This window comes from Miscanthus floridulus, chromosome 18 (genome assembly GCF_019320115.1).
Source record: "Miscanthus floridulus cultivar M001 chromosome 18, ASM1932011v1, whole genome shotgun sequence".
Taxonomy (NCBI): domain Eukaryota; kingdom Viridiplantae; phylum Streptophyta; class Magnoliopsida; order Poales; family Poaceae; genus Miscanthus; species Miscanthus floridulus.
In genome coordinates, this window is record NC_089597.1 from 30,033,090 (window position 1) to 30,045,018 (window position 11,929).

Here is an 11,929-nt window from a genome sequence, read left to right on the forward strand (position 1 = left end):
GCGATTGCATCATGAGGTTGCATCGAGTGGCACTAGGTGATTGAGTTGTAAGCCGGTGGTGCTGGTTACTCTTGGAGGTTGCCACCTCCTAGATGGCTTGGTGGTGGTCTCCGTCGAAGCCTGCAAGAAGCTTGTGCAGTGCTCTAGAGAAGAGCTTTGTGAGGGGCATTGTGCTCGCCCCACGGGAGCCACGAAGAGCAACTCTAGTAAAGCGAGACGCGAAGGGCGACAAGTGGTCCGTCCGGGTCAAGTGCTAGAGCTTGTGGTAAGCACTCCATGTGGAAGAGTGTGACTTGTAGGTCACCACTGGCAAGAGGACCGGTGGCAACCTTGGAGCTTGTCTCAACAGGGACTAGCATGTTGGCAAGCATGTGAACCTCGGGAAAAAATCATCGTGTCATCCTTGTATTCCTGTTGGTTTGCATCCTCGTTACACAAGCTTGTAATTACTTTCATATGCATTGTGCTTGTGTAGTTGCTTTTGTAATTAGTTAGCTTGTGTAGCTTGCTAGTTACGTTCTAGCTTGTGTAACATAGAAGTAGCTCCCTTGCGTGGCTAATTTGGTTTGTGTAACCTTGTTAGTCACATGGCTTAGTTTATGTAGCTAAGTATTTGTGCTCACTAACTTAGCATTGGTTGCCTTGTTATTGAGCATTGCTAGTGAGCTTAGGTGACTTTGTGCTTTTGCTTACTAGCATGTGTAGGAGCTCCCTTGTTGCTTGAAGTACTAGTGGCATAGGTTTGGGTGACCTTGCTTCTAGAATTGGTTAGGTGAGCTCTAGCTAGCCCGACACCTTTGTTGTCTAATTAGGATCTTTATAAGGTGTTTGTGAACTTAGATAGAGGGGTGTAGTCTTGGCTAGACCTATTGTTTTAATTCCACATTTATTTTGGTTAGCCGACGCGATTAAATTTAGAAAGGACTATTCACCCCCCCCTCTAGTCTGCCATCTCGACCTTACAGCATGGTGCTTAGATATTATTTGCCTGTGGATGCCCTCTGCACTCTGGGTCATGTGGTAGATCATGGATGTGACACTCCCGTTGAGTCCTTTGTAGTGCACTCCCTATTTGTAGAGCATGTAGAACGTGATTGCGAAGGTAGACAAGCTCTGTTCTTGATCTTCCTTAGTAATGTTCCTTATGCATAGATCTAGAGTTAGTTATACTATAGATGAGAGTGTATATATTAGGGTGTACAAAAGACTTAATAGATAAGTAATGACTTAGGAATCTTTTGCTCTTAACGAATCTCCTGCTTAACTGTACTACATTTTATGAGTCTCTAATTCTATCTCTGGAATACCACTATTACCTTACACTTATTATTTATTTACCCTTTGACTTACCCCTGCAGTAGCATGAGAGTGATTATTATCATAAGTATACACATTTGTCAATATCTCTATGCCAACACCACTCCATATGCTCTTCCCTGTGGTAAAAATATAAATAACGATACCTAGTATACTCCTGGGTGAAATGCTACAATGGTATATTATCTGTGCGCTTGCGGATACTTTAATATATATATATTCTTCTATGAAGTTTACAAGTGTCATTAATAATTACCAACCACGCATTTCTGGCATTATGCTAGGGATGACAACATAATAACAAGTGATGCTAAGAAATGCCAACAAGCATTTCTGGCGCTGTTGCTGAGGAGGGGCACATGGCTAAAGAGAATTGACCAAATAAATACTTATTGATAAAATCATAACCTCTGCTTTAGCAGACTTACCCTTGTTTGTCTTTTTTCATATCTTATACTCCATCTATACTAAAAAATGAAGTCATTTTGGATAGTGACACGGTCTTCAAAGCATAACTTTGACTACTTATTTTTATAAAGATATTTATCAAAAAGTGATATATGTAAATTTTTGTGAAAGTATTTTTCAAGACAAATCTATACATATGGTTTTCACATTTCCAAACTCAACAACTTAAAAGTTATTCATGATTTATATTCCCAATGTTTGACCCAAGCCTTGTCCAAAATGACTTCATTTTTTAGTATAGAGGGAGTACAGGGTATTATAGACGTGGTTGTGATTCACCAACAATTTCCAATCAGAATCAACCGAATCAAGAGGAAGCTTAACGCTAGTTCCTGAAGTCATGGCTGAGAAGACTCTGCGTGAATTCTCTGCTCCAAGCACTGATAACATACTTACTGGACCAACACTCAAAACCAACAATCTCAAGTTTGAGCTCAAGCCAAGCCTCATCAACATGGTGTAAGCTACTCCATTCAGCGGAAAGGCACATGAAGATGCTAGTGCTCACCTTCAGAATTTTCTAGAGATTAGCAGCACAGTCATCATCAAGGACATTGCTCAAGACATCATACTACTTCGCCTGTTTCCATTCTCAATAGTGGGAAGAGCGAAGCAGTGGTTCTACATCAACAAAGATCACATCAACACTTGGGCAAGATGTTCAAAGGCCTTTCTAGAAAAGTTCTTCCCTATAGGCAAGACCAATACCTTAAGAGGAAAGATTTCAAACTTCCAACAGCAGAAAAAAGAAATCATTCTAGAAGCATGGGAATGTTTTCAAGAATACATTTCAATTTGTCCTCATCATGGAATGGAAGATTGGTTGCTCATGCAAAGTTTCTACCATAGATTAACTCAAAAAGCTCATGAACAACTCAATGCCACTGCTGGAGGATCATTTATGTCACTCACCCTTGGAAAAGCTGAAACTCTTATGGAAAAGATAGCCTCTGATCAAGGGTGGTCATCATGCAACATTCAATTATGCAATAAGAGTGAAGAAGTACCACAAGAGGTGTGTGCACTGTCAGCCAAGATGGACATGCTGTTGAATTGGCTTGAACAGCGAGCCAATTACAAGAAAGATCGTTAGGCTATTCAAGATGCATTCAATGCTCAAAATGTATATGGATAATATTTGGGGGTTGAATTCCCTGAATATCAAGAGGATTCAAACATCATCATCAACAACTCTACTCCACAACAATAGAGACAAGGGTGGAATCAACAACAACGGTAGACTTACCAAGGTAAGTACCCAGGTAATAGCTATAATACTCCTAAGCAGCCATCCTTGAGAGACCTAATCTTAGAACAAGCTAGGATTAATGAGAATATTTCTAAGAAGCTTGTTTTTAATGATAAGGTCCTAGAAAGCATAAATACTAAAATGGATAGTTTTTCTTTTGCTATAAAAGACCAACTTAGCTATAATAAAAAGATAGAATCCCAATTAGCCTAGTTGGCTGCTGCTCTGCCTTTTGCCACTAACCTTGAGAAGGTAAATGCCATAACTACAAGAGGTGGCAAGTCTACTCGTGATCCACCATATCCAACAAGGACAGGTAAGACACCAGTGGCAGTACAAGAAGAGGAGAAAACAACCAATGAAGTTGAAGAATTTGGGCTACAAGAGCGAGAATTACAACAAGATTTTCATGACATGACTCTCCTACCGTTTCCACGCAGAAATCGAAAAGCTAAAATGGATGAACAGTTTGGTAAGTTTGTAGAGGTAATTTAAAAGCTATATATCAATATTCCGTTGCTAGATGCCATATAGGTACCTACCTATGCGAAGTATCTCAGAGACATCCTCAACAATAAAAGGCCACTGCCTTCCACTGACATCCTAAATATTTCACCTATCAAGAAGAAGGATCTAGGGTGTCCCACTATCGATTGCTCAATCGGGAGCCAGAACTTCGAGAATGCGTTATGTGATCTTGGAGCAAGTGTCAGTGTCATGCCCAAAAAGGTCTTCGACAAGCCCAACTATTCAACACTCACGCCAACATCAATGTGTTTGCAACTAGCTGACCAATCGGTCCGCTACCCTGTGGGAATCACCAAAAATATTCCGATAAAAATACAAAACTTTTGTAGTACTTGATATGTAGGAAGACATGAAGACACCTCTCATTCTTGGGAGACCCTTTCTGAGCACTACAAATGCTCACATTGATGTCGGAGCTGGAGAAATCAAATTCCATATGAATGGAAAGGAAGAGCGATTCGCCTTCAAGCCAAGACCAGAACAATGCTCTAATTTGGAGTGGCGTGAAAAGCAAGTGCAGCCATTATGGTCTCTATCTCCGGGACCGACGGATGCACCCGAAGAATAAACCCGAATGGAGAAGTCCGGTTCGGAGGACTCAAAATCCTAGACCCTCGTCGGGTGGTAACTCGGTAGTTATCCATATTTACTTTTTCGTATTCCATTAATCATTTCATCTTAGCATATTTACTTTTCAACATTTGCATCATAAAGTATAAATTCTCATCATGGCATTATAAAAATCTAAGACCCATGTAAATAATTTTTACAGCGTAAAAACCCATGAGAAAAATTTATTGTGGAGGCGTAAAAATTTAAAAATACCATCATTCATCTTGTTATATTTCATAGTATCATAAAATATTTTTGCATTGCATTTTTATACATATATATGGTAGAAATATAGGAGACACATGGGACCCACACAACCACCACCCATCACTTCCATCACCTCTATTCCCACTCACCTCCATTCTATCATTTCACCACCGAAAGGAGCACCGACGGAGCTGATCACTTGCTTAAGGATGAAGCAAAGAACCACCAGGAGAAAGAGGAAGCCACTTGGCCATTGTGTGGGGCCGGCCAGCCTCCTGCTTCGCCCGCTATAAATCCTAGCCCCAAACTTGCTGCTCTCGGCCATCACACAACACAATCCCATCTCTTGAGTTCAAAAATCCAGAAGAAAAATTCGTAGTTGAATTTCCTTTAGTAGAAGTAGTGTTGGAAAAAGAAAGAGTGAGAGGAAGTTTGAGTGTGAAAGTAGTGTTAAAATCTTGAGAATGAGAGGAAGAGGTGTTGCTGAAATTTAAGCAAGAAAAATAGAATTTAAGAGTGGTAGTGCTGTCCAAATCAAGAGAGGAAATTAAAAAGAATTAGGGTGGAAGACATGTCAAAATCCTAATTAGAATATTCACTAGGCAATCTCGAACAACTAACCTCTGGACGACTGACTTTTGGAACGGCTAACCACTAACATTTTTATTTTTCTAATCCCGTTCCATGAGTTGTGTTGTTTTTGTCTATTTTACAGGAAAATGAGTAAGATCGCCGACAAACTCAAGTGGGCGATATCGTTCTGTTCAACGAGAAGTTCTTCATCCCGAGCAAGCACCGACATGCAGGTTGATCCTCTGACTACCGCTGTTGGAGCATCGACCCGATCAGCCCCCGTGGAAAGGAACATTCTTCTACAAGAAAAGCAACTCAAGCTTCAGGATGATAGGGAGAAGGACATCTATAAGAAGCTGAAGGACTGGGATTTCATCCTCACCCCTGCCTTCGATCCAGCCCTACTTCACTCTACAGGTATGGACTCCGAATTTGAACTTATTTTCAAGGCCATAGGATGGAAGGATGCATGGGAAATAGATGAGTCAGGGCGCAAGCTTTTGACTATTGATTTTTTATGCACTTTACAAACCACCGACTCGAAAGTCTCATTTAGGTTCTTTGGGAAAGAATTTTCTTTTCCTTGGAAGAACTTTAGTGAGCTTCTAGGATTCCCTACTCAGTGCACAATTGATGTAGACTCAGCTATACAAGATTTTGATAGGACAAAGCTTTGGAGGGAGATATCGAAAGAAATTGTTTGCTACCGCCCTCGCACCAATGACATTCACCACCCTACTTTGCGGTTCATGCACAAATGGCTAGGATTTTCTCTTTTTCCTAGAAATGATTTCCTCACAGTGAGGAATGATGAACTTAAACTGCTCTATGCTATGGTTAAAAGAAAGAAGGTTTCACCTGCAAAATTCATGATGACACAATGGGCAGAAATTCCTAGACTTAAGGGAGATATTGGGTGCACTTCTTTGGTCACCCACATAGCTAGAAATTTGGGTTTAGTAGCAAACGCTTCTATTACATACATTGTCAGTCCCCGATGGATTATTGATTATGGCTATTTTAATCATGCACACATGTTAAAAAATGGCAAGGAAGGGAAAATAGTCATGAAGTATATGGACTATATAAATGAATTTTCGTTACCAGACCAGAACCTCGGTCTGTATGTGGTAGATTCGTTTGTCTTTGATTTGTAGAAAATAGAGCAAACACCTCACAGTAGTGCCTCTGCAAGGATCACTCACAACCATAGCCTTAGTACCGTGGAGATGACCCCATTCCAGAAGGCCCTGCCTTCACCAGCTACACAGGATTTGATCAAGCAGGACCTTCCTAGGTGCACCATCCTATGCATGTAGGCTAGGACCAGCCAGGATCTTCCCGTATGCACCAACCTGAGCATGCTGGGTGGGAGCACCCTTCCCCACATCATTCAGAGAGTTCCTAGCAACAAGGCCCAAGTGGGCAATGGTAGGACGACAATTTTGACTATTACCAGTAGTAGTCTTACGAGGAGGTCTCCAGTGGCCACAAGGGAATATGCATGTCCTTCTTTGCCCGTGGCTGCCACGACCATTCCATAGGTTATCATGAGCAACAGATGGAGTACGCTCATTTTGACACTAGGCTCACCACCATTGAGGAGAACCAGCAGGAGATCTGAACACTCTTCACCAACATTCCCAGTGGCAAGAAGAAGCAGGACAACGCCTTGTCGCCATCCAGCAACAGGAGAATGACAACTAGAACTACTTGTTTGGCCATCTCCACATTAACCACCCGCCTCGCTGAAGGACCATACCAACACCCAGCTTGGGGGAGGAGCCCCCATTTACCTAAGGTAAGTTTTCTTTCTAGTATTTTATTATTTTATTTAGTTTATTTAATTTTTGAATTTGTATTAGTTAAAAAGTGGTAAACTAAGAAAATAAAATAAAAATTTGCCTTTGTTATATATATATATTACTATGGTATGAAAAAAATGATGATGGAAACCAAATAAAAAGAGTGTGTATATAGTTTGCTTAAGGTGTGCTTTAGTTTGTTTTTAAGATTCAATAAATAAATAAAGCTTGAAGATGATCTCACATGATGGAAAATGATGAATAGTTGCTCTGTTATAATTCCTTTCAAGTACCTAGTTTTTAGTCTTGAATTCTCCTGAGTTTTGGATGAGATTGATTTGACATGAGAATTTACTCTAAACTTGAAACTCGTGGGTAGCATATGCTTGAGCTAAGTCTAGGTAATTGACGAATATGATATGAGAAGGTCTGAGCTGTTGTTTATCTTGTTCCTAGTAATACTAAAGTTCTAGAGATTTATCTTTTGAAAAACACAAAAATGCTACATGATGAGTTCGTGTATGACAAAGCTTGAATTCCAACCAGAGCCATATATGATATTTAGATTAGAAAAACTTTCACTCATATATGCTGCTTGTTTTGCATTGAGTTTAGCCAAGCTTTGTTGATGCCTTATGAGAGGTTTGTCATGCTCTTAAAATCAAGATCACATACACACCACCTAAATATGCACTACTCCTACACCGGGGGTAGGCGCAACAACATGTCATTCCATTTAGATCCACCTAAAAATGTTTTACTCCTACATAGGGAGTAAACACCAAAAATATTCTTCATAGATATCCTCCAAATAAATGCTCCAAGTTCTTCTTGCTATCTCTCAAAAGTTTTCGTTGCAGAAAAGAAGCATGGGGCTATGCAAAAGTTATTCATAAAAAAAAGAGATGAAAAAATGGACAAGTGTCTAAGATATTGAAAACAATGGGTACTCAGATGCCCGCCTGAAAAAAAAAAGAAAAAAGAAGAAGATGAATAAGATAGCCCATGTTTTCTTGCAAATATTTCCAAGTTTCAAAAGAGAGATATGTTTTCAAGGAGCATAGTAGAATTAGGTTAACTACCATATATATCCGCCATATTCTATACACATGCATATCTTGATTTGATTGTATGACTTAACTCTCTTTGGATCCGAGGTTTGACTTTACAATATATGTATTGCAAGTATGCTCTTTTATGATTTCTCCACTCCTATGAGCTCTACATAATCCTTAGATGTAGGAAGAGAAAGGCATAACACCACTATTGTCTTGGTGAGGATCCATAAATACCACATATATTGAGAGACTTAAGAGTGTCATACAATAGGAAGCTCTGAGTTTTATTTTAAAAAATCAATAAAAACTCCAGAGTAATGGTTGAGCAAAGAACTTAAGACATAGTGCTTGACTTGATCGTTATGTCTTTCAATTGCTCCAGACCCAAGTGAAGGCTGAGAAGCCCCATGGTTGAAGGTAATATGGGTAAGTTTGAAAGTCAGATCGGTTTATTCTAATCCGGAGGAGAATTCTTATTTGAACGCATGTGTACTTTTGAGGAGTTGTTTCAATGTTTTCAAAATCCTTAAACTCTAGATTTAGTTACTAATTTTAGTTTTGCTAAGGGACTAGCAAAAGGTAAGTTTGGGGGATTTGTTGATGGTAGTTAACAACCAATTTCCACTCGATCTACTTGGTTGCCCGGAGGCTCCATGATATCTCCCGGAGGTCCTACGCCCTAGAGGTTCCGTGTAGTTTCCTAGAGGTTCCACGGTCTGCTAATCCGCTGCAAGTTTTATTTGTTGATAACTTTTAGAAACACCTATTCACCCCCCTCTATGTGACATCAAGGTCATTTTAGCTCCTAGGCCCACGCATCAGCCTCTAGAGCTGACCTACTTCACCACCAAGAAGACTCCAGAAGGTCCACCTGGGAGAGGCCGGTCCAAGCCGACACAGCCTAACACGTAGAGTCTAAGAACAGAGCAGCCAGATGACGCCTAAGGCTTCTTTGGCTCCTGTTGACGGTAGTTAACAACCAATTTAAACTATCAATTAAACATGTATAAGGGCATAAAGATAATCACCAATGAAGGTTTAGGAGTTTAAACTAATAAATTCTATGAGTTTTGGTGAATCTATGTTTTTAGCAGGGTTTAATTAGAAAACTGACAAGGGGGACTTAAACATCAAAGGAAAAATTGGAATTCTGCTGCGAAACCAACTCCAAAAGGTTCCAGGGGACTCTAGAAGCCACGCCACCAAAGCGAAGGCCAAGAGGCTGCCAAGTGGGGCCGCCCGGCCCCACCTATAGGTTGCCCAGCCCATTAGGGGCCCACCTATTAGCCTCATTGCTATGTCGGTTTCCCACCGCCTCCTAGGATGCATCTAAGCCATTGCTTAAGTCGGTTTGATCCAAGGGCTCACGTTGTATCCTTAGGGCTATATAATCTAGCCCCCCATCCCTCTAGGGAGAATCAAGTCATCAGATCATAAGTCAAGGCTAGATAGAAAACTAGGGTTTCCAGAGATTAGAGATTAGATCTCTAGTTCTTCAAGTTTCTAGTATAGATTAGCTAGCAAGGTTCAGGAAGAGTGCGGGCTATTGCTCAGGATTCCGGATCTACCATCTGGAGACTGGTATAGCCATTGTATCTCTATATTTATGACTTTGTGCTACTTTAATATTATTATGTTGCTATTTATTATGTTGTTAGTTTGCTCTAGTTGTATGCTTGATATAGTTATGATTAATGATGAGTTTGTGCACATGTTCGCAAAGCGCTTAGCTCATTATGCATTTGAGTTAAGTGGTCGACACTATGTAAGCATGGTGCTTAGATATTGTTTGCCTACGGATGCCCTCTGCACTCTGGGTCATGTGGTAGATCACGGATGTGACACTCCCGTTGAGTCCTTTGTAGTCCACTCCCTGTTTGTAGAGCACGTAGAACATGATTGCGAAGATAGACAAGCTCTGTTCTTGATCTTCATTAGTAATGTTCCTTATGCATAGATCCAGAGTTAGTTATACTATAGATGAGAGTGTATATATTAGGGTGTACAAAAGACTTAATAGATAAGTAATGACTTAGGAATCTTTTGCTCTTAACGAATCTCCTACTTAGTTGTACTATATTTTATGAGTCTCTAATTCTATCTCTCGAATACCACTATTACCTTACACTTATTATTTATTTACCCTTTGACTTACCCCTACAATAGCATGAGAGTGATTATTATCATAAGTATACACATTTGTTAATATCTCTATGCCAACACCACTCCATAAGCTCTTCCCTGTGGTAAAAATATAAATAACGATACCTGGTATACTCCCGGGTGAAATGCTACAATGGTATATTATCTATGCGCTTGCGGATACTTTAATATATATATTCTTCTCTGAAGTTTACAAGTGTCATTAATAATTACCAACCATGCATTTTCTAGCATTATGCTAGGGATGACAACCTAGTAACAAGTGATGCTAAGAAATGCCAACAGCTCCATGACACCGCCACAGTCCATGGCACGTCGCTGCAAGGCCTTCCTAGACTACGACACATGTAGACCATAGACTAGTTCCCCCAAACCACCATGTACCTGACCTATGTCATTATATAATGTATAAGGTCAGACCTAGGTGGGGGGACGATCACTAGAACACAAATCATTCCATTCCATTCTATGGCCTCTGCTCAGCACTGAGAGCAAGGCAACCCGCAGAGGGGCACCGAGAGCTCCTCCACTGCATCCCATCATCTTCCTCCTCCCCAATGAGGGGAAGGCTCCACCGATGGCGAGGCAACCTTAGGATTAGCATCGAGCTAACCTCCTACCAAATCTCTCTACAACCCTGTTATAACCCCTAGATTTTAGGAACTTTTGAGTATAAGGATCATCAGTGGCTAGACGTAGGGCACTGATTGGCCCAAACCAGGATAAATCGTTGCATCCTCTCTATGATTCTTGTGTTCTTGAGTCCACCCAAGCTAGTGGAGACCTATTCGGACAACATGCTTGTCGTGGTTCTGACCCCATGACAGCTGGCGCACTAGGTAGGGGGCAGTGTTAAGTGTGATTCTAGCTCTACAGTGGCTGGAGCCATCCGCCACATCGCTAGAGCACGTGGCACCATCCTAGACAATAGTGTTCGCTTCCCCAGCGAGTTCTCCATCATGGCCGGTGCCTTTGCTTTGGGCCAGGTTCTCAACTTTGGGAGCTTGGCCTACGTCGCCGACTGCTACGGCGAGCTTCGTCCACTGCACAGGGCTGCACCGCACGGGCATCGAGCCCTCAGCGCCGCCCACTCTGCTAGGACTTCTAGGAGCATATCTCAAGGCCCTGGCCTAATAGATCCAGTGTGGTTTGGGTCCAAACCCCACTGTGTCGAACCACCGTTAGATGTTCTACATGTTTGCCAACGTCCACCACCAGATCGCTACCGGTGAGGTGCTCCCACCGCCTGACCGCTTCTGGTACTACCTCCCAAACCTGCCTTTTGGGATCCAGAACGTAGCGGTGTACTTCTAGATAGAGCTAGAGCACCTCATCAGTCACGAGGCATCACGAGGAGACATGAAGCGCCATCATCTCTAGCGTGGTGGGGACCGACGTCCCATTGCTGCGCGTCTTCCTTGAGATCCTTTCGGGGAATGATTCAGAGTACGACTTTGATGACATAGACTACCATGCCCCTCCATGCATGTGCTACCCCATCGATGGTGAGGTTCTACCTGAGGAGGCACCCGGGCTCACATCACCGGACTAGAGTTCCCGCAGCCAAAGGCAAGACCACTTGCGAGCTCGGCAGGTGGACTTGGAGGCCACCGAGGCAGAGCTCGAGTGCCAAAGGTAGGACTTTGTGTGGCAGCAAGCCACACACCCTCTCGGCGATGACAATGACACCCGCATAAGGGCTCCCAGTGGCCTTTGCTTCCCCTACGCGGCGTACAACATGGTGGCCACCACCTACTGCTTGGAAGGCATCTCTAACATGCCAAACCCGAAGAAGAATGAGTTGTTGAATGAGGCGAAGTGGCTCCTCCACGTCGCCCTCAAGCAGCAGGCTGAGAGCTCGGCATCCCAGCACGGCGCCATGCTCTCCCGAACATCCTAGATGATGGCTACTCCCAACGGCGACCGCTCCGATGCTCATGCCCCACAGG

The 11,929-nt window shown here is 42.2% G+C and overlaps 1 non-coding gene across 1 annotated transcript; it reads right to left on the reverse strand.

Moving 5' to 3' along the window:
* Positions 1-2,491: 2,491 nt before the first annotated feature.
* LOC136525089 (small nucleolar RNA R71) lies at positions 2,492-2,598 on the reverse strand. Its single transcript, XR_010776415.1, has one exon. It is a non-coding gene; the product is annotated as a small nucleolar RNA R71 (small nucleolar RNA).
* Positions 2,599-11,929: the final 9,331 nt, after the last annotated feature.